At 38.5% G+C, this 24615-nt stretch overlaps 1 long non-coding RNA gene and 1 pseudogene across 1 annotated transcript; both read left to right on the forward strand.

Annotated features, from left to right (window-relative positions):
• The first annotated feature begins 673 nt into the window (after positions 1-673).
• On the forward strand, positions 674-11361 carry LOC143680469 (keratin, type I cytoskeletal 18 pseudogene; annotated as a pseudogene).
• A 4030-nt stretch (positions 11362-15391) lies between these two features.
• On the forward strand, positions 15392-23333 carry LOC143679258 (uncharacterized). The gene is made up of 3 exons (XR_013173616.1): positions 15392-15490; positions 19517-19660; positions 23142-23333. It is a non-coding gene; the product is annotated as an uncharacterized LOC143679258 (long non-coding RNA).
• Positions 23334-24615: the final 1282 nt, after the last annotated feature.

A 24615-nucleotide genomic window follows, 5' to 3' on the forward strand; every position in this document is an offset into this window, starting at 1 on the left:
TAAAAAAGCCTTTCACTTTACTTCTATGTATGTGGATTATAAAGCAAGTCAATAAATACTACGAACACCCATTACATACTAGCCCTGATAGGCGCACACACACACACTGATAATAATAATCAGGTAGATCCCACCTTCAAGGAAAGAGTTCATAGTCCAGCATCAGAGTCCGTAGCCTCGCCTGCCACAAGAGCTGTCATACCTTGACAAGTCATTATTTAGCTTACTCTGTTTCCAGCTCCCATCGCCACGTTGTTGCAGAGGCTATCTCAGTTAGCAGGTGGCAGAAGCAAACCTCAGGAAGACTGGGCTATTCCAGCACACCACGGCTCATTAGGACATCTCAAGAAGGGCAAATCCTAGTTCCCAGGTTCCAATATCACATTGCAATAAAGCATCTGACCCTAGGCTTTGTTTCTCATAAATATCTTTTGATTGATAGATGGGGTTATATAAACAAACTAATTTTTGTTTGGGTCATATAAATGAGTGCATGTTTATGCCTCTGTATATATGTGTGTGTGTGTGTGTGTGTGGTGACAGACACACTGAACTGGAATACTTCTGGCCTTATACTTTACATGGTTGATGAGAATACTTCATTCTTTGCCCTCTATCTGGAGAAAATACTATAGTGATTCATTTCGTCTAAGGTTTGTCAAAGACAAAAATCATGGGGGAGACCCCAACTCTCTTCAAAGTTCATTTTGAAAAGGTAAAATATGTCCTCTGACTAAAGATAAACCTGCAAATGGTTGGAAAGGTTTAAGGAAAAAGGGGAAATAACATTTATTGAGAGCTCATAAAGTTAGCTCCTACGCTAAGGAGCTTCTTTGACGTCTGACAACAATCCTATGCAAGTATTATCATCCAAGCTTTACAGCTGGGGGAAATGAAGTTCAGAGAGGCTAAGAAATGTGTTGAAGCCACACAGCTCATAAGGACATAACTGGCATAATCCAGGTTTATCAGACCCAAAACCCATTCTCTTTCTATTCCTGCATGTAGCTTGCTCTCTACGCTTGTACTCTCAGATACTACTGATTAGTCCACGTGGGAGAGTGTAGCTGTGGAACAAGAGGATTTGGGATTTATGCGACTCAAAGTTTATACACAGTTTGTGTCCCTCTTCAAAGAAAAAAAATAAAATTAGATACAAAACTGAATATTTATCTAGAATGAGTAAAGAAATCACAACAGATTACAATTTTTATTTATTTTTTATTTTTTTTATTTTTTTATTAACGGAAAGAAAGAAAAAAAAAGAAAGAAATTAACACAACATTTAGAAATCATACCGTTCTACATATGCACTCAGTAATTCTTAACATCATCACATAGATGCATGATCATTGTTTCTTAGTACATTTGCATCGGTTTAGAGGAACTAGCAACACAACAGAAAAAGATATAAAATGTTAATATAGAGAAAAGAAATAAAAGTAGTAACAATAGTAAAAAAAAAAAACCCTATAGCTCAGATGCAGCTTCATTCAGTGTTTTAACATGATTACTTTACAATTAGGTATTATTGTGCTGTCCATTTTTGAGTTTTTGTATCTAGTCCTGTTGCACAGTCTGTATCCCTTCAGCTCCAATTATCCATTATCTTACCCTGTTTCTAACTCCTGCTGGACTCTGTTACCAATGACATATTTCAAGTTTATTCTCGAATGTCGGTTCACATCAGTGGGACCATACAGTATTTGTCCTTTAGTTTTTGGCTGGACTCACTCAGCATAATATTCTCTAGGTCCATCCATGTTATTACATGCTTCATAAGTTTATCTTGTCTTAAAGCTGCATAATATTCCATCGTATGTATATACCACAGTTTATTTAGCCATTCTTCTGTTGATGGACATTTTGGCTGTTTCCATCTCTTTGCAATTGTAAATAACGCTGCTATAAACATTGGTGTGCAAATGTCCATTTGTGTCTTTGCCCTTAAGTCCTTTGAGTAGATACCCAGCAATGGTATTGCTGGGTCGTATGGCAATTCTATATTCAGCTTTTTGAGGAACCGCCAAACTACCTTCCACAGTGGTTGCACCCTTTGACATTCCCACCAACAGTGGATAAGTGTGCCTCTTTCACCACATCCTCTCCAGCACTTGTCATTTTCTGTTTTGTTGATAATGGCCATTCTGGTGGGTGTGAGATGATATCTCATTGTGGTTTTGATTTGCATTTCTCTAATGGCCAGGGACATTGAGCATCTCTTCATGTGCCTCTTGGCCATCCGTATTTCCTCTTCTGGTAGGTGTCTGTTCAAGTCTTTTTCCCATTTTGTAATTGGGTTGGCTGTCTTTTTGTTGTTAAGTTGAACAATCTCTTTATATATTCTGGATACTAGACCTTTATCTGATATGTCATTTCCAAATATTATCTCCCATTGCGTAGGCTGTCTTTCTACTTTCTTGATGAAGTTCTTTGATGCACAAAAGTGTTTAATTTTGAGGAGCTCCCATTTATTTATTTCCTTCTTCAGTGTTCTTGCTTTAGGTTTAAGGTCCATAAAACCACCTCCAGTTGTAAGATTCATAAGATATTTCCCTACATTTTCCTCTGTTTTATGGTCTTAGACCTAATGTTTAGATCTTTGATCCATTTTGAGTTAACTTTTGTATAAGGTGTGAGATGCGGGTCTTCTTTCATTCTTTTACATATGGATATCCAGTTCTCTAGGCACCATTTATTGAAGAGACTGTTCTGTCCCAGGTGAATTGGCTTGACTGCCTTATCAAAGATCAAATGTCCATAGATGAAAGGGTCTATATCTGAACACTCTATTCGATTCCATTGGTCTATATATCTATCTTTATGCCAATACCATGCTGTTTTGACCACTGTGGCTACATAATATGCCTTAAAGTCCGGCATCGCGAGACCTCCAGCTTCGTTTTTTTTCCTCAAGATGTTTTTAGCAATTCGGGGCAACCTGCCCTTCCAGATAAATTTGCTTATTGGTTTTTCTAATTCTGAAAAATAAGTTGTTGGGATTTTGATTGGTATTGCATTGAATCTGTAGATCAGTTTAGGTAGGATTGACATCTTAATTATATTTAGTCTTCCAATCCATGAACACGGTATGCCCTTCCATCTATTTAGGTCTTCTGTGATTTCTTTTAGCAGTTTTTTGTAGTTTTCTTTATATAGGTTTTTGGTCTCTTTGGTTAAATTTATTCCTAGGTATTTTATTCTTTTAGTTGCGATTGTAAATGGGATTCGTTTCTTGATTTCCCCCTCAGCTTGTTCATTACTAGTGTATAGAAAAGCTACAGATTTTTGAATGTTGATCTTGTAGCCTGCTACTTTGCTGTACTCATTTATTAGCTCTAGTAGTTTTGTTGTGGATTTTTCTGGGTTTTCGACGTATAGTATCATATCATCTGCAAACAGTGATAGTTTTACTTCTTCCTTTCCAATTTTGATGCCTTGTATTTCTTTTTCTTGTCTAATTGCTCTGGCTAGAACCTCCAACACAATGTTGAATAATAGTGGTGATAGTGGGCATCCTTGTCTTGTTCCTGATCTTAGGGGGAAAGTTTTCAATTTTTCCCCATTGAGGATGATATTAGCTGTGGGTTTTTCCTATATTCCCTCTATCATTTTAAGGAAGTTCCCTTGTATTCCTATCTTTTGAAGTGTTTTCAACAGGAAAGGATGTTGAATCTTGTCAAATGCCTTCTCTGCATCAATTGAGATGATCATGTGATTTTTCTGCTTTGATTTGTTGATGTGGTGTATTACATTAATTGATTTTCTTATGTTGAACCATCCTTGCATACCTGGGATGAATCCTACTTGGTCATGATGTATAATTCTTTTAATGTGTTGTTGGATACGATTTGCTAGAATTTTATTGAGGATTTTTGCATCTATATTCATTAGGGAGATTGGTCTGTAGTTTTCTTTACAATTTTTTTAGGTTGACAAATACTACAAATGTTTTCCTTTTGATTTATACTTTTGCTTTTCAATACGAATACTTTCTTCTTGTCATATCTGAAAAAAATTACAAAATTAACCTGAAATTAAGTAAAACACAGAGCAATTAAATGCTACTACAAGAGGGTACAAAGGTAGCTCAGTGGTAGAATTCTTGCCTGCCATGCAAGAGACCCGGGTTCAATTCCTGGCCCATGCACTTTCCAAAACAAACAAACGAAAAACCAAACCAACAAAAATTCAAGAAGTGGTGCTGCAATAAGGGAATACTTACATGGAAAAAATGAAATGTAACCCCCACCATACAGTATATAAACAAACAAACAAAAATGCTACTATACTGAATTGAGTTACATAATTGGATAATTGAACAACTTATATATATTCAATATACTCCTCATATTTTCAAGTACATATACCATGACTTCTTGATGAATGTGTGTGTGAGAGTTTTGCCCCTAAAACTTGATTTTCAGGGAATTTTTCTTGCATCAGTGGGAATTTTGCATGTCCTTTCCTCTGAAACCACTATGCTTTATGAGAACAAGATGCAACAAATACAATGGGATGTGATCCAGAATGTGATGCAGGAAAACATACATCTTCTCACACAAGCATTCTTACAATTTGTAGTATCACATACAGGTATGTGCCCTACAAACACAGGAATTCCTTTAAAATCTATTCCTTGCTATTCTCATGAAAAAAAGAAAAAATATACAGCAAGTTTATAACTGTATATTCTGCATTGAGTATATTCCATCAATGGACAGAATATATTTGGCTAGACATCAAACTTCTGCAGACAGTTTTATATCCAATAAAGGTAAGATTTTTTTTATAGTTGAGCTTCTCAAACTTTTATTTGAATCGTGTTTCTTCTCCAGTACCCCTGTACTTCCAGATGAATGCTGGAGAATTGGTCCATATCCATTGGACCTTTGGCCTTCACCTTCACTCACATCTCAGGCTAGGCAAGTCAGTCAGTGGGCTGGAAGAGTCCTAGATGGCTAGGAAAGGGACGGCTGCAAACTACATAAAAGCATCCTACTAAACTACAGGTACCCACAACTGAACTTACTCTTAGGCAGATCCCAAAATGCCCATCTTTCAGATATCACTCAAGATGAGGCCAAGGGTGATGAGGGCAAAGAGCGTTCTTGAGCAGTTGCGTTTAAAACATCTTGCTTTTATAAAATTTTCAAACCCATATGACTCTGTAAACATACTGCTAGTATCTCTTGCAGAGCTTTCATGAAATTGTTGGTGATTGGCTTCTTGTGTAGAATAAATCATATTATAGGAAGACAGAGTTGGGAGAGAAGTAACCAAGGAGCCAAGATGAAATTTGATCATTCAAACAAGGTTTCTGGGTGCTCCTATATATCAGACAAGATTTGGTCCAAAGCAGAAGGCATGTTAGGGAAGAAAAATAAAAGTCCAGCAATCAGTTGTATTTTGATGATTTTAATAAACCACAGGCAACACGGTTGGCTAAAAATCTGCTCCAAATGTGGCCTCCATAATCCACTCTAATAGAATTTCAGAGAGCAATACAATATAGTTCGGTAATTAAGATCAGCCTTTTGGCCTTTTCTTCTCCTCAGGCTGGTAGTTTCTTTCGTTGCTCAGATGTTTATTATGGACCATTTTATAGCAAACTAGCAGTACCATCAACCCATGTGTTATTTTCAGACTGAAAGGTGGTGGTTGTCTTCTTTTCTCTCTTAAAAGAGCTTTAATATCTAGTTTCAGGGAAGGCAAATTTGTTTTCATCAAGGATTGAAAAAATAAGTATGATCCCTCTGAAAAGACAGTATGAAGCCCCTTTATTTTGTTAAATATTGACCCTGGTATAGATCCTTCAAGGGGAAATAGCAACGCTTTTAGCTCCAAAGAACACACAAAATTGACCTGACAGGATTCCAGACCTCCATTTTTAAGTCTTTTATAAACTACTGCCTCTTTCCCCTTCTGTTGCTACCTGAATTGGGTGGGATGGGCCAGTGTGCTTGAAAACGCCTCTGCAAATAAAATCCTCAATGTTGCAGCCTAAGAAAGACCCCTTCTCCTATTCCCTAAACCCAAACATAAAACATGGGCTTTCCTAATGGTTGTGAGGTTGAGAAGGAAAAAAAAAGAAAGGAACCTCTTTGCCACTCTTGCTTAGAGTTCTAAAACTTAAAATCACATCACAGATTCTCTTGCTGTGATCCTGGATCACAAAAGAAAGGACACTGACAAAATTTGGTTCCTAGCTACTATGTGCAAGGAACTTTCATTCATACTTCATTGATATGCTCACAAAAGACTTTTGAGGCAAATACTAGATCCTTATTTTATAGATGAGTAAACAGAGGTTCAGAGAAATTAAAACCATTTTCTTCCAAGATCCTGCAATTGTAAAGGGTCAGGGAAATATTTAAACAGAAGACATCTGACACCTCGTGAAGCAGTATCCAATAGTAGAAAGTGGGAAGACCATTGGCTTTGAAGTGAAATCTGGCTCTGAACAGAACGCCATTTGACCTGAAATAGATGCTGATGCCCCTTTCCTCATCCTAAAATAGGGGTAAGAATAACTCCTCTTCAGAGTTGTTGTGAGGGTTGAATGAGGTGTATATGCAAAAGGCCAGCACTTGAAAAGTAATCCATAATTTTAAGTATTTCCCTTTCTGTCAGAACTAAAATAAAGGTGGCATAACACAACTAGATTTGAAGTTTCTTGAAGGCAGATACCACATCTTTTTCCTTAGCTTACATACATCCAGCACTTAGCTGATATCTGTGATAATGTACCTTTCCTTGCCCAGAGCTTTGCAGTGACAGCTAACATGGTGTTTTCCAGACCAACCCAGGCATCCTCATGCTCAAAACACTACAATTTTTATGTCAACAGATGGAGCGTCTGGAATAGCCCACACAACAATGTAATTAAAGCACGAAATGGGCAGGAACAGCATCTTACAATGCACTAAGCCATCAGTTCCAACATCTCTTCTTTTTAAATTTTTTGAAACCAGTGGAATGTAAGCAAAACAATAACCAAGTTGGCAAATAAACATCCTAAGCAGCCTCATGCACGCTCAAGACAGGAAAGGCCAAAAGGCCAGATTATATCAGATCCATCTAGGTGACCCAGGGAGGGCTGCCTTCTAGGGTTTCAGGTGAGCTGGCCAGCACTAACCACCAAGCATGTGAATGCTCAAATCCGTAGCCCTAAACAAAGGCAGCTACTAATGTAAGAAATGGGGCTTAACATTACTCTATATATACCCAGAAGAACTGAAAGTAGGGACGTGAATAGACATCAACATACCAACATTCATAATGGCATTATGCACAATTGCAAATAAATGGAAACAGCCCAAATGTCCATCAACGGAAGAAGGATAAACACACTGTGATATACACATACGATGGAATATTATGCAGCTGTAAGAAGGAATGAAGTTCTGATGTATGCAATAATGTTTAAGAACCTCGAGGAGATTATGTTGAGTGAAATAAGCCAGACAGTACAGATATTGTGTAGTCTCACTAATATGAACCAATTAGAATAAGTAAACTTTGAGAGTTAAAATCTAAAGTATAGGTTACTAGGAGATAAAAAGAGGGTAGAGAATGGGCAGATGGTACTTAATTTGTAAAGAATGTTTAATCAGGTTGCTTGCAAATGTTGAGAAATGGATAGTACAATACTATGTGATGGTAGCACGATACTATAAATATAACTAACAGTGCTGTGAGTATGGTTGAAAGGGAAGGTCTAGGGTCTTGTTTGTCACTAGAAGGAAAGCTAGAGGATAAAATATAAGACTGTATAACACAGCGAAACCTATAGTAGATGATGACTGTGGTTAACTGTACAAATAGAAGAAAGTCCTTAAATAAACTAAAAAAAAAAAAAGGAGAGAGAGAGAGAAAAATGGAGCATGCCCAACAAATACACGCTTTTGGCAAGAATTAGTCTGTTTCAGGTCTAAACCATCATTTTTGCTACCCTGGAATTCTGCATTAGCTTCCTAACTGATCTCTTGCTTCTGCTCTTGCCCTCTTTCAACTATTCCCACATGGCAGCCCAATCAGATCTTTTCTGTCCCCTGGCCTCCCACAGCTCTTAGAATTCAGACCAAGCTTTTCATTACGGCCTATAACACCTAGTGGGATCGGGACACTGCTTACCACTTGATTCAGTGAATGAATGAATGAATGATATAGCAATTACCACATATCCAGATGAAACACAGAGTGTTTTGGATAAGAGACGTGACTGTTACTCCTCTGATGTCCTTCTCATGATCTCTTTAGCACATGGGCTGTGTATGAAGCAACAAAGATAATTCAACCCCTGCACTTCAAAAGCTATATTCCAGAAGGTGGTTTTCCAAACATGGAAGGAAGGAAAGGGTCTTGCTTGGCAGCTGTTAGCTTCTTTCTCTTTTTATTTCTTCAGGCTTTGATGGAGACTATGGTGTGTAGACAGCCATGAACAACTGTGCTCATTTGAAACTGTTATGTACCACAGAAAAGCCATGCTCTTTTAATGCAGTCTTGTGGGTGGGACCTTTTGATTAGATTATTTCCATGGAAATGTGACCCCAGCCATTCGAGGTGGGTTTTAATTAGGTTACTGGAGTCCTTAAAAGAGCTTACAAGAAAAGAGCTCAGAGCTGGTACAGAGAGCAGATGCCTAGACACAGACACTTGGAGGTGAATGGAGAGCTGGCAGAGAGAGCCACTGGAATGAAAAGCTGAGGGCAATGCAACTCGGGAGCAAAGGACCAGGAGATACCAACCTCGTGCCTTCCCAGCTGACAGAGAAAACCTTGGACATGATCAGTCTCTCTTGAGTTAAGTTCTCCTCTTGTTGATGCCTTAATTTGGACATTTTCATGGCCTTAAACAGTACACTTGTAACTTAGTTAATCCCCTTTGTAAAGACCAACCCATTTCTGGTATATTGCATTCCAACAGCTTTAGCAAACTGAAATAACCACCACGAAAAAGACATCAGGAATGCTAAGGAAAAGGAGCTGAGACAGCTAGAAGGAAGGGAGAGAGAGAAATCAGCACAAAGATAAGGAAGGGTCAGGGAGGTCAGAGAAGGAAGGAAGCAATGAGGAGAAAAGAAGAAATCCATATGTGACTTTCCACCTTTCCCTGCTTATGACAGCCATTTGACTGGGCTCATCTGAAAAGCCAGAAATCAAGCTGCATATTGGAGCTTCACACAGGTCTGTGACCACCCAGGAATGGGCTGCAGTAGCCAGAGAAGTACCTCATGCTCTCAGCTTTCTGAGTGGATGCTTGAGCAACAGGCAGAAACTACGGCTGGATAATATTCCACCATTACTGCCTTCACCTCCATTTCTGAAAATAATTTGCCCATAGTTCTCCAGAGTTCCATATCATTATATTTGTGCAACATTGCCTAGGTGAGGAAATAAGAGTTGAGTAAGCCTCTTCTATTCTCCCTATCCCCTTTCTCATGAGGTTTTAGAGTCATTCACTGCTAAAATGCCAGCAGCAGGCTTTAGCTATTTTAGTTCTTTAAATAGGCCCAGTGGTTCCTGACTTTTTCTAAACTACTAAAGCACTGTAAGTGGCTGCGTATCATATATTGTACAAGAGTGCTTTTTCTCTCCTAATAAATGATGAGAACCTAGATGGTAGAAACCATATAGTCCCTCTTTCATTTGTATCCTCCAAAGTGCTCAGCAATATGAGAAACATAGCAGGCACTCAAGAAAACTCACTGCACTGAACATGATCCAATGCTTTTTTATCTTCATTTTTCCCTTCCCAAAAGTCCTCTTTCAAGGACATGAAAACTTTTAGTCTGGTGTTAGAGAAGAAACCAAGAAAGAATCCCAGCTAAAATGTCAACAGTAATTTCAATAAATCAGTGTGTGCTACTGATTCATCTAAATAATACAGCTGATCTACCACACTAAAAAAACACTCTGATACCCCAGGAAGGGGGCAATACTAATAAGAGTAGATCCTACCACCACGTGAACACTAAGGAGCTGGCCCACCAATAGATGTGTAGGAAATGCTAGTGCAATTTTAAAAATATCACTTCCCCTACTCTCCAAGAAGCAGTTTTCCAGGTTAATACAAATATATGAGTAGATGTAGTTAGACCCATCAAGGCTCCCAGGAACCCTCACAGGTTCATTGGGTTGGCATCCTAAGACCTTCTCACATTTGTGAGGTCTTGATTGAGCTGTTACTGCCACTGCTGATTTAATAAATCTTCAGTGATGCAGCAAAATGTAAGGCTGAGACAACCACTCTTGCCCCATGGCCAGTATCATTAAATGATGGAATTGTTTCCATTGAGTCCAGACTTGGCATCAGAACTTCTCTCAACCCAAGAGAGAGAACTGCCTCAATCAAACAGAGTTTGGACTTGACATGAAACCTTTTTTCCATACCAGGCATTATAGGTTGAATTGGGTCCTCCAAACCATTAAGTTCAAATTTTAAACACCCATCCCATGAATGTGACCTCATTTGGAAATGGGATCTTTAAAGATCTGATTAGTTACAATATGACTGGTGTTCTTATAAGAAGAGGAAATTTGGACACAGACATGACAAAGGAGAAGGCCATATGAAGATGAAAGAGGCACACATTGGAGTGATGCATCCATAAGCCAAGGAATGCCAAGGATGGCTGGTAAACACCAGAAGCTGGAAGAGCAAGGAAGGATTTTCCCCTACAGGTTTCAGGGGGCACACGGTGCTACCAAGGCCTTGATTTTGAACTTGTAGGCTCCACTACTATGAGGTAATAAATTTCTGTGGTTTTTCGTGGAGATGGATGCCCCCAAGTCTCAGGACCTTTGCAAGATCATGGCAGACATCTGGGCCCAGTATGACAAGTTGGCTCAGAAGAACGAACTGGAGCTGGACAAGTACTAGGCTCACAGATTGAAGACAGCTCCACCGTGGTCACCTCTCAGTCTGCTGAGATAGTAGCTGCTGAGATGACACTCACACAGCTGAGATATACTGCCCAATCCTTGGAAATCGACCTGGACTCCATGAGAAATCTGAAAAACAGCTTAGAGAACAGCCTGCGGAAAGCTGAAACCCACTACACCCTGGAGATGGAGCAGCTCAGTGGGGTCTTACTGCACCTGAACAGAGCTGGCACAGACCTCGGCGGAGAGGCAGTGCCAGGCCCAGGAGTATGAGGCCCTGCTGAACATCAAAGTCAAGCTGGAAGCTAAGCTCACCACCTACTGCCGCCTACTGGAAGATGGGAAGGACTTCAGTCTCAATGAAGCCGTGGACAGCAGCAACTTCATGCAAACCATCCACAAGACCACCACCCACAAGACTGTGGATGGCAAAGTGGTATCTGAAACCAAAGACACTAAAAGTCTGAGGCTTTGAGGCAGCAGATGCAGGGTGCCCTTTGGCGAATGGGTGACCAATAAAAACTGCATCTTCAAATAAAAGTCTGTGGTTTTTTTGAGCCATCCAGTGTCTACTATTCTGTTACTACAGCCCTAGGATCCCAAGACACCATTTCCACGAAGAGCTACTCTGAAGATTAAACTCCATATCAGGCTATGATATATGCTGCTTTTGTCTTAAGAAAGCCCCACAAAAGTAGCCCCACCTTTACAGGAGCTACTCCCATTATCGCTATCACCTCCAACCCCAACAAAGCCCTTGTTCTAGGATGTTTGTGCTAAATCAAATTGCCACAAGTCTTCCCTTGCACAGATGCTACTGCAATCTCAGGACCTTTCTTTCTCTAACCTCCTTCTCTGTTAACATCTGGATGCCGGTTGTCTATTCCTCCAGGAACCTTCTTTCTTAGCTCCATAGATAACTGGCTAGTTAGCCTAACAAGCTCACCTAATGTGCTCATCTTCTAAGGAACATCCTTGCATTTTAGAAGAGCCCTTCTGGAAATAATGGTCTGAATGACACTAATAGTAAAATTCCAAACCTTAATGTTAACAGGCTACAAGAGAGATTGGGAGCCCCTGAGAAAAACTGCTTCCATCATACTTTCTTAGTTTTCTGAGTGCCCATTCAACAATTCTCTTTCAATTAGTTACTGAACTGGGTCTCTTATAGACCCATTTCAGCAGGCCAGCTGTTATGGTTAGGCTCATGTATGAGCTTGGCCAGGCAATGTTGTCCAGTTGTCTGGTCAAGCAAGCACTGGCCCAACTGCTATTGTTGAGGACATTTTATGGACTTAAATCATCAGTAAATTGATTGTTTCTATGACTGATTACATCTACTATCAATTGAGAAGATTGCCTTCAGCAATGAGAGAAGTTTCATCCAATCAGCTGAAGACCATAAAAGGTGAAGTGATGACTTTGACAGTCAGAAGAGAAAACTTTCATCTCTACTTCAGCCCATCTTCTCCTGGGGAATTTGTTTAAGAACCTTTGTCAAAAACTTTCATCATTGGTTCAGTGGCAGCATGCTCAGCTGCTATGTGGAAGACCCAGATTGGATTACCAGCCCATGCACCCTCCCCCCCAAAAAAAAAAAATGATGAAACACTTTCATCAGAGCTACTAGCTAGCATCCTGCTCTAGAGACTTTGGACTCATGCAGCTCCACATTTGAATGAGACAATTTTATAAAATCTCATAGTATTTACAGATAACTCCTATCAGTTCTGTTTCCCTACAGAGCCCTGACTATTATACCAACTTAATCACCATGTAAGAATATCAGCCATAAAACTCCTAAAAAGTCCCAGGAAAAGCTGAGGTCATTGTGGAAAAGAAGTACCTGGTTTGTTTGAGGCCTTTGGCTTATGCTAACTGGTAGAGTTTCTAGCAAATACCCATTCCTGCCCCCAATCCACCCACCCTCCCCCTTCCCCTGCCAACTCCCAGCTCCCCACCCCCCAACCACCACCACCACCAAAATACAAATCCTGCCTCTGCAAATTTTAAGCTGGTACCTTTCAAAAGCTGAGTAGATTAGCTACCCAATACCACTTAGGGTAAGTGGCTTAATGTTCTCGCCAGATCTGAATAGGCCTAAGCAACAAGGAGGGGATGGGATGAGTGTGTATTTTCCTTCCTTTCATGAGCTCTGTTCTCGTGGACTGGCTGTTTCTAAAACTAACAAACACAGAAAGCTTTAACGGCATGAGTAATTTTTGTTTTGCAGAACATTTATCGTTCACTTTCAATAATGCCACTCAAAAAAGACTTATAGGATTACAAGAACCAAGTATAAAGATTCTAATACAATTCAATAGTCCTTAAGTGAAAACATGAACATCATCGACTGCAGCTACCCTGTGCAATGGCAGGAAAACTGTCAGGCTCAATTACATGAAAACGCGAGAGGATTATTTAGACAAGCAGTTCACCATATCCTTCAATTGCTCATATGATAGAGGATGCTTAAGATCAAAACTCTAATGACACTAAATCAGTGGTCTGATTATAAAACATGATTTTCAAGTTAGTTCCACATAACTAAGATAGTCTCTATCTTAGTACCCAGAGTAGGATAAACATTACAACAGTTATTCCTTGGGGGGCCAATTGCAAAAGCCACCTGCCAATCAAAATTTGCAGTCAAAGCTAGAGAAAACGCTTAATGCAAATGTACTAATGAAGAGTGATTTGAGAATGCAACATACTTGAGACACCACCACCACCACCACCCTTGCCTTAGTTAGTGCATCTTGTTGGTGGATCTTGTTTTATTAAATGCAATCCACTTTCATAGGTACTTGTTCAGTTGAGGCTTTGAAACACTACTAGACAAACTTGGGCACACAGCAAGGATGCAAAATAAGTCTGATGAATGAATTCTTAGATATAGCAAGGATCTCCAATAAATGCAGAGAAATTTCCTTCTAAAACCATATCTCACTTTACTCAAAAATGCTATTAATACTCTACTTGTTACTTACTCTCCTTAAGGCAATTTTTCCTTGTGAAATGTTTTAAGGTTTATATTTTCCCAGTGACAAATTAAATGGTTTATTATCAGTACATCTCTACATTTGCACAGAGCATTGATAAAGAAAATCTAGCAGGCCCACATGGAAGTGTCCATGCTAAGTCCCTTGTCAGTAAAACCAGACACCTAAGCTAGTTTTACTTCCTGTAAATGCCGGGCTTTTACAGAAAACCAAATTTAAATACAGCCGATCAGTTGTTGCCAGCTTACTTCCTCATTCCTAAGCAACCATCTGCTCCCCACTTTCTTAGCCCCCCCCACCTATGTAAAATGGAAACTTGTCAGCCAACGTGAGCTTCCCCTTTCTACATCCCCTCCCCCCACCTCACAGGAGTTCCTTTCTATTTTCCTAGTAGGGTTCAGAAATTTCTCAATAAAGCTGTGAGATCCTAAATTACTCGGTTTTTTTTTTCTTTTCTGAGCATGTATTATTGTTTTCCTATTTCGTAGGCAATTAAATTAAAATGCAAAAGTTATGTGATTATGCTAGAGTGGGTCATTAGCAGACAAAGGTAAAAACTCATGAACTGTGCTTTGGTTCCTGTCACATTTGTCTTCACAGTCCAAGCGTGTTTCATAACTAAAGTTTCCTTCGGCTGGTGCCTCAAATTCTTTATTTTTAAAATACAAATGATTCAACCAATATCCCTGTGGTTTGGAAATGCCTGCTAAAACCTCCCTGCTGGTTTCTGCCGTGATCCCTTCTGGATTGGATATAGTTCAGTTAGATGTCTTCTCACTTTTTCACAAGTCGCCTGTTTTTGTAAAAGTTTGTAAAACTTTGGAAAAAAAAGATCTATAAAATGTTTTCACTGTCATTAAGGGGAAAAAATGGATGGCTTGAGACAGACGCGGCTCCCTGTAGAGCTAACCTTTGATCCTGGCATCCTTTCATGCACTTAAGTCTTCTTTCCAGTCAATGGCAGTGTTGTGTAGACAAGGGCAGTGAGATCAAGTTCAGTCTCTTCTTTAGTACTCTATAGCCAAGGGGTAGCCAGCTGAATTTGGTTGTTTAAAAAAAAAATCTTCCCGGGTGCTTTGAAGTTTTTTAGACAGTATAATAATATCAAGATTTGTAGGAGATATTTTGCACAGTGCTTCATAAGATATTCTTATAGCTTCAAAGAATTACTGGGATGAGAGAAGGAGGAAGCTCCAGGACATATGTGAAGTATTTTTTAACGTTCTGTGAAAAAATGACCTGAAATGCATTTCAGGAAGATGTATAATCGTAGCAATGTCCAAAAATGTGTCCAGGCAGGATTGCACCTAAATTATTCCTGATAAATGGACTTCTACCCTATTTTTAAAGGGAAGGGGTAATATAATATCCCTCAGTAAAATGCCTCCGGTATAAATGCTTACACCATTTAGAATCAGGAATATGTGAACCCTGTTAACTAGACAAGTCCTGTATGGTGTGCACTCATTTATTCTTTGTTTGTCTTCTTTAAAAGAGTACAAAATATTCTGGTCAACACAAAGAAGCTTGCTGGAGTGTTCTACTATCTGTAAATGGATTAAGCAACCCTGTGATTAACCCAACTTTTGAAAACAACACAAGGTACTCTTTCCTTTATAGTCCTTATTACCCGAACCCCACAAGCACTCACTGATGAGGACTTCTTTCCAGATAAGATCAATGGCTGGGCAAGGTGACTCTGCCGCTGCCAAGTGGAATGGGGGCTAGAGATGGAAGAACAGTGTGCATCCCCGGAGCCACAGTGTCTCCATACTGGAAGCCAGTTCAGCTGATAATTACCGAGAAACTGAAGTTCAATGCCTGGCATTTTGGCCTCGACATTAGAATTTTAAACTAACACCATTGGACAAAACCTTTTTTTTTTTTAAAAAAAAAAAAGCATTTTATTATCAACTTGTGGAAAATTCCTAAAACCCCTATAATTGACTCATATTGGGAATGCAGCATTTACAACTATAATTATAGCCTTGGTCTGCAAAAAATAAATGGCCCCACTACTAATAAGTGATGGTCCCGATACTGTATATGAGGTTAGTAATGCCTCTCTCTGGTTAAATACACACACATGCACACACACATACATTTCAGAAGCATGATAAAGCTAGAACAAACAATAGAAAACACTGTGGTTAGCAGTTGGAAATGAGTTTTAATATACATGTAACCGAGAAATCAGGATGATTTGATTACTGAATTGTTACATAAATTGTTACATATTCCTTTTTGCTTTCTGAAATATGGGAGTAGACAAAGAAATACCTGAAATCTCTGAATTATAATCCAGCTGCCTCGATCTCTGATAATGATTGTATACCTTTAGCTTCTGCCCCTGAGATTGTAAAAACCTTGAGACTAACCTTCATCTGTACATAGTTATACAGTTTTTCAACTTTACAGTCTTGTAATCACTAAAGACAGCCCCTAAGGTTTGTTAGTGAAGCGTCTGGATCCGTCCGGAACTAACCCACCTCAAGTCCCCAAATTATCTTGATGACTGAGACCGGATTTAACCTAAGTGGGCCCACCTGGCATGTGCAGTAGCTTAGACTTTAACCTACAAGTCACCTAGACCTCATTCTGCCCTTTTCTTTCCTACACTCGGTGACTAAGTATGGAATCAATCTGCGCATGCTCAACAATGAGACGCCCCTAATTACGTCATTTGGGGCCACTGTGCTCATTATCCTAAACCCTGCCCAAGTTCTCTCTAATAAAACTATTTGAATTAATGCAATTCAGAGAGACAGATTTTGGGCTGCTAGGCTGTTTGCTCTCCTATGACGTGCCTAGTAATAAACTCTTTCTCTCTTTGAAACCTTAGCGTCTCAGGAATTGGTTTATTGAGCGTGTCCAGTAGAAAAATCCACAGCCCTTGTCCAGTAACATACATGATTAATTAATCGATTTTTTCCCCTATTTTTTGGAACCCGGGTGTCAGACAATGTAATCTTTGCTTCTGAATGACTATTGTGTCTTTAAGAAATCTCTTAAAACTTTAGTAGTGGTCCTGAGACACTTAAAACACTGTACTAAGAGGTAAGTTTTGCAAATTCTCTTCTTTGCTATGTCCATTTAGATCTACAGTGCCACATGTTCATCAGTACACCCAACTAAAAGAAGTATTTTGTTACGTACTCTGGGTCTTGTGCTAATATGGTTCAATTAAATGATTTTATTGAGATAAAACAGTTCTCTGGGGTTTCAAGAGAAAACCATGGGACAAAGAACAGGCAATTCATAAAAGAAATAGAAATAACCAAAAAACACACAAAGAGATACTCAGGCTTGCCTGCAATCTAAGTAATGCAAATAAAATCAGTTTAGCAATTTTCTATGAGAATGCCAAGTTTTAGAGGATTGATATAACACTGAGGGTGCTGGAGAAAATGTGCAGAAACACATATTTGTGTATTATTGATGATAATGTAAATTAGTATGAAATGGGCATAAATTTAGCAACTCAGCGATATATAACTCTCCAACTGTTAAATGTTTCTTACCTTTTGGTTTGTCAATTCCACTTCTAAGAAGTTTTCTTAAACAGATATTTAAGAAACATGTAAATGAGTGGACAGTGTTCAATAACATGTATGCATGTGAACAAAGAAGAGATCAATGTCTGTTCCTTGCAGTGCCATTTACAATAGTGCAAAACCAGAAATTAAATCATGCCCATTAAGAGGAGATTGGTTAAATAAGTCTTTGTTCATTTATTCAACAACTCCCACTTAAGATTCTACCAAGTGTCACATACTATTCTACATACAATATGCACAATGCAGCCATTATAATAATAATATAGGTCCTCAGTTATTGGTATGCAAAAGGGTTACAAAACAGCTTATATTGTATAATCTTTTACATAAAAGCATGTTTATGTATACTTGTGTGTATATATGAATACATATGCATTGGGAGACATCTGTAAGGCTGATTACCAATATGTTATCGTATTATCAGTGGTTACCTCTGGGATTTTTGTTAGTTTGTTAATCTTAGTTCATACTTGTCTACACTGTTTGGATATTTCACAATATTTAATTTTACAGCCTACAAATACCAGGGGTATATTTATCTCAAAGGGTAAGAAAATGAATGCTTTGGTCCAATTTAATCATATTAATATGCAGGAGAAAATACCAGACAGCCACAGAATTCCAGAAATCCAGCTGCAGTTCTAAAAAGTGAAACACAAAAGCAGATGCCTGCCCACAAGGATGAGGTAAATAAAGGATGAAGCACAACACTTCCATAGAACTCAAGTGCACAGAGCAGCTGAATGCACTCTACTGAATCAGAAATCCAGGCCAACCAAGATCCTGAGATCACAAAGCCTAAAAACTAGTAACAGCCAACATATCATGCACAAACCTTTTGTATAACTTGGATTTTATTTACGTTGAAACATTGGTCCTTTAACAGTTTATAATGTTGTTTTTTTACTCTATATCATCCTTTTTTCCCTTAGAAATGATTCCCCATCCCCTTAATCCTACAAGACAGTTCTCACTCTGAGCAAGGGGAAAGTGAATATCTTGGTCTAAAGTCTAAAATATGCTTGGTTTTACCTGATTTTTGATGATCTCAGGGAAAGTAGCAAGTACATATCAGTAACTCTATCTTAATTCACAGGTATTTCCTTTTTCTGCCACAATAAGTCAAATCAACAGGATGGGCATAAAGATAGGTAGAGATACCATAACACAGGACACATTAGGACCCATGCTAGAAATTCTCCTGTCGATCTGGTGAAGCTGAACATATGAATAGCTGGTCCAATATGAATAAGAAAGAAACATATGACCACTTCAGATCTTTTATCTGCTAGGAACAGATGTTCACAGATGCCTCATGTTAAATGCATAGAGCAATTATTTAAAAGTCTGGATTTCTATGACAATGGGGGGACTAAGAATTCAATTTTGCCGATTTTTTTTGTTTGTTTTTGTTCTTGTTGTTTATTCTTATTGGGTAACTCTACATTTTTCTATCTTGGACTATGTGTGCATAAAAAAACAGCAGCTTTCTGAAACCTGTGTGTAACTCCTGCTCCAGTTCTTTAAGATGGAATCAAACCCCAGCAGTAAGCAAATACCTTGCTTTCACAGTTTTTATGATAAAAATGGAAACCGAAACTCGAAGACATTTAGTTCAGCCAAACAGAGCAAACAAAGCAAGCACTGTAGTTTGGTGTCTTTTACTAGGCCAGCTTTGAGTTCTGAACACGCAGGCTCTCTTGATCACACAAAAATCTTAAGAAAGCATTGTGTGCACGTGTGCACCGTACTCTATGACAACCCCCTAAAATACATCAACATTCTAGCCCTGCTGCTTTCAAAAATTGTTCTAATGAATCAGTATAATCAGCCGGAAGACTTTTTAAAAGCTGAGAAAAATATTCTGAAGCATATGACCTTTCTGATTAGAGGGAGAGCACATGCAGATCATTGACCAAACCCAAGTCTCAGGACACTGCTGTTAGGAAAGCCCAAGACTTGTTGACTTGACTTGAGTTGTTGTTGACTTATGTTCCCTGAGTTTCAGACAGGAAGCATCTAGCCCTCTCTGGCCTTTCACCCTTACCTTCCCATTTGTTTTATTCTTCAGATGAAAAATCCAACCTCGAGCATTCCACTGGTCTTCCTAAGAATCGAGCAGGCTTTATAGACCTGAATATCTTGCAAGGACAAAGAAAATTTAGGAAACCCTAAGAACGTAAGACTGACTCGTGAAGTTTTGAATGTCCAGCAGGTTAGTATGCAGGTCTGGCTTCCCCTATTGGAGAAGGAAGGTAAGAGTTCAGGTGTGTGTGGTCTTTACATTAATAGTTCAAAGTTAGAGAGTGGGACCAGAGATTGAGTGCAGAAGACCCTGCCTTGACTGCCAAAGCACGTTCTCACTGCAGTTGCTTCTTTAAGAATCTTTGCGAATGGAGAACTAAAAGAAATGACTGAAAGAGAAAGAATACACCATGTTCATTAGCCAAATGCTGCACAGTTAAAGATTATTTCCATATTCTTTAATGACATTTGGTGGAATGATGTCAGAAGCGGTTTTAATCTCAAATCTTCTTAAAATTGTTAGAAAAAAAAAATCTCGAGGCCAAAAATTGCAGTAGATTGATCTTTCATCTTAGCTGTTCAACAACAAAGGGTTTGGATTTGGTTTAATGTGTGTGTTTTCATGTAGTTTCTCAGCAATTAGGACTGGATCCAATCCTTTTTGTATGGTTCTATTGCAATAATTGTGTATGAAGTGTCCAAGAATGTTTTATTTGCCTGTGCTCAAATATTTAGTACTTAAAATTGAGTAAATTTTCTAAAAATCTCTTAGTTTATATCTAAATGATGAACTAAAATTTAAAAACAAAACAGAAATTTTCAATTCAGTGAAAACTATTATATAACAGTCTATTTGACTAAAAATAGCACATTATGCTCATATTTTTGTGTTAGTATTTATTATTAATATATTTATTACTATCATGGAAATAGGATTTTGGGCATAATTAATAAGAGTAGGAAAAAAATCATCCACTCTTAAACCGAATGATCTCTCTAAGATTCCTTCCAACTCTAAACTTCCACAATTCTTATTAATTTATTAATCAGAACTAAATGGAACACATCTTCCATTTATCAGAGAAACACTCATACTTCTATATCTCTACATCTTGTAGGAAGAAGCAGTTTTCATGAACACATAGAAGCTATACTGTTGAAGACAAAGTATGTGAGGTCTTATAAAATTAAACAAAAAATTTATATAAGAGCCCTTTACATTTTATAATAACTCACTCTCATCCTTCAGAATTCTTTGAAGGAGGGCCTATGTATATTTTAGCCTGTGACTAGGCTGCATTCTTTACCAACTTCCCAGGTCTCATCCAATCATTGCTTCCCACCAAGTAATAGCTAGATACTAAAAATCCAAAATGGAGCCAATGAAAAGGTGAACATTGGCTCAGCTTCTATTGAAGCAGACAAAGGCGTAACTAGCCTATCACTTCTTGTCAGGCTAAGGACCACAGTAGATTGATGTAGCCTCAAAGGACCAGCCAAGGGCTTCCACAGGTCATGTGGTTGACTCTCCAGAGCTTTAGGCAAGGCTCCACTTATCTAGACTATTCCTCCCACATCAGTTTCTCTCATTTCCAAAAATCTCCAGAAAAAAGATTCAAAGTAATCCATTCCAAGGCTTAATAAACCTCTCACAATTGGGAAATTCTTCTCTATGTCCAACCTAGCCCTCCCTGCAAGTTATAGACCATTTCCTTTTGTTCTTTTCTCAACAGTAAGGAAAACAGCTGGTCTCCAGGCTCCATGCAATAACCCTTCATATAGTTGAATTGTTTTTAAGTCACCCATTGGTTTCTCTCTTTCAGGCTGACTAATCCTAGTTCCTTTAACCTTTCTTCATAAATCCTATCTGTTCAACCCTTTGAACAATTTTATTCTTTCCTCCATATTTCTACAGCTCTAATTTATGTAATAGCCCTGGACTACTGAAATGAAATCTGAGAAGTTGAGGCTTAACAGTAGACTGGGGTAGGTGGGGGGGGGTTGAGGATTTTGAAACAGGATCTAGAAATGGCAAGATTGGATGACAGAGAAAAACTAGACAAAACTACAATAGAACTAATGCATAAAATCAAGGTAGTCTTGGGAATCTAAATATTAACAGTCATTCTGAATTTTCCACAATTCCTTGCAGTCATTGTATTTTCAAGAATGGCATGGGTTAAAGTTAAATTTAGCTGCACGTTTTATGAACATCAGTCTTTCCCAACACTTGGGGAACATGCTGTGCCACGCACCCTTCAGTACAACTTTAGACTGCAATAAAACACCTAGGTAATACTGGCTGACTCAGGGAAATGCAAATCTCCAGGAACTCAGCCACTAATAAATGCTGAATGCAAAAGTTAAAGTCACACACCAAGACACACAGTTTGATTCTATCCCAATATTTCATCAGGGACAGAACCCGAGGATTACCTGAGAGAAGCATTTGTCACCCTAAAATGTTCAGAGCCACATTGCAGTTTCGATCTAAATTTCAGTGGCAGAATGTCCTGAAAATGTGGGAGTGTTTCTTAGCCCTTCTGGGTGCCTATGTCTCAAAGTATCTGCCATACATAACACACCAAGAGTTTTCTTCACTGGTGTCTTTGTTTTTCAATTTTTATTAAATAAGAACCCAAGAATAAATGCATTTAAACGTATAAACTTACATTTTTTATTCTTGATTATGTCAGGGTACTTAAAAAACAAAAAGAAAGAAAAAAAATGGTTTGCACAAGATTAAGATGAAACTTTCTCTACTTTGTAAGGTTTAAACGCTGATTAGATGCACCCTGGCAAGATTCTTTTTATATGATGCCCATTTTGACAAGGACCAAGTTGGGTGTTTTCCAAGTTCTCATTTCTCAAATACCACATTTCTGCCCCAGAACTTTTTTCTTAAGGCATCATTTTCCCCCCAAAGATATGTGGTTCAGCTTACATTTTTCCACAGTACATCACATCCTATTCTTAGGGACAAAGGCAGGGTGCCTTGTCAGTTACGTGTGTATCTCTGCACACATTTGTGAGCTGCTGTGTGTTTGTGCATCTAGAAGGTCTTCACCACCCTGTTGTGTGAACATGCTGGTCCTAGCCACAGATTGAAAAGATATTGATCTGCTTATCAGGAACAAATGGCTGTCAGCTGTAAGATTAATGACTAAAGATATTACTTGGTACCATAATGAAATTCAGGAATCAAGGTGGATGTGGAGAGGGATACTTTCAATATTCAAATTTTGCTTTTTCCAACCACCACACACTGAAAGAAAGGTCAGGCAGCAATAACTGCACAGATGGGCTTTTCCCTCCTGCTACAGGCCAAGGGTGATGTTCTTGACAGCCGAGGGGCATTTGCAATGCAATGCAGAATCCAGGAATGCCAGATGTGGAGTGGGCTCCTTTTACGTACATCTCCAGCCTGACTCCTCCAACTCTTACCACTGCAAAATTTAAATGGGTAACATGGGATCTGGCACCTAGTCAAGTTCAACAAATATTTATCAAATAAATGAATGAAAACAAAAGGTCATAGATCTTGGACCATGTCACGCTGGTGCCAACATCTTGCTATAGCTTGAGAAACTCGACCAGAGAGGGGAAAAAGGCTAGTCTGTACACCATGAACTGAACGTGGCAGTCATGTGTTCTTTTTTTCCCTTTTCCAGCTGTACTGTGACCACCTGACTGAATGAAGATGTGGTGGAAGGCTTATACCCTAAAATGAATTGCTCAGTTGTACTGCTATTTAGGAGATATATATAGACCTACGTTCCCTGTCCTGAATAATCCAGCCTCTTAATTAATACAGGGCTAGGAATCAAACACTGAGGATTGGGCCTGCTCCCCATTACACTACGAGCCCAATTCCTTTATGACTAGTTATTTCTGCATTCCATTGTCGTAAACTAAACCCCCAATATTAAAATGGTGTTGGCTGTGTTTCAAATCATCGCCTATTTGTGACCTTTCTCTCCTAGGAAAAAAGCACAGCAATAACCATAGTGTATCTCCAGAATCACAAAATCTGAAAATCAGAAAAATATAGCTTTTATTTGTAGATTGAATGAAATTTTAGCTTGCTGCTAATGGCCATGGTTCATGAAAATCAAAGTGCTAAAGTGTGTTATTTGATATGGATAAATATGATTACCTTTATTGTTATACGCTTATGATAAGGCTTTGAATCTTGGTCATTTTAAAGTCCAATATATTTAACTTGTCCTTTGTCCCACTGACTCTCCATTCGGCCCCTTCCCCCCCCATCAGTGACACCTTCCCTCTGATAAGGTGCTATCTTCCCCTCTCCCACCAATGAGAATTTTTATTAGCTCAATCAAACCCGAGTTTAGTTACTGAATTAAAACGATAACAGTCATTTCCAAAGGACCTTATATTTTAACAGGACAGGAAATCCAAGCCAGCCAGTAACTAATTTAAAAGAAGGAACATATAAATTATTAATCTATGAGTTCATCATATTAAGCTATGAGTTCATCATACTAAATAAAAATAGAAATAAAGCACAGTGAAACTTAAAATTCCTTGGTGTCCTCTAGGTCTTTGGTTACCAAAGAATAATCAAAAGATGATCAAGACATCAGAAAATCTGAATTACTGTTTTTTCCATACTTTGAAAGGAATGTCTTAAACTAAAACTGAGGTACAAAATTGGTGCAGTGATGATGAAAAATTTGCCTTCAACTCTTTTCAGTTCAGAGTTGTAAAAGGACAGGGTAGGGCTCTTGCTCATGGCTGGTGGAAATATAAATCAGGATAAGTCTGATGGAAGGAAACTGGCAGTACAAAACAAGGCTACTTGTATACACTACTTGACTCATCAAGGAATTAATCCAAGAGAAATAATCAAAGATACACCCAAAGATTTGGAGTGAAGATATTTTTTTTAATTCACAATCTCTAAAATTACAAACACTCTATACCCACCAAACAGACAACTCCTCATTCCCGGTTCCCTCTAACCCCCAGAAACATTTAATCTATGTTCTGTCTCTATGAATTTGCTATGTCTAGATATTTCATGCAAGTAGAATCATATAGTATTTGTCCTCATATGCTTGGCTAATTTCACTCATTATGATGTCTTCAAGATTCATGCATGTTGTCACATGTATCATAACT

This window comes from Tamandua tetradactyla, chromosome 4 (genome assembly GCF_023851605.1).
Source record: "Tamandua tetradactyla isolate mTamTet1 chromosome 4, mTamTet1.pri, whole genome shotgun sequence".
In the NCBI taxonomy this organism is placed as follows: Eukaryota; Metazoa; Chordata; class Mammalia; order Pilosa; family Myrmecophagidae; genus Tamandua; species Tamandua tetradactyla.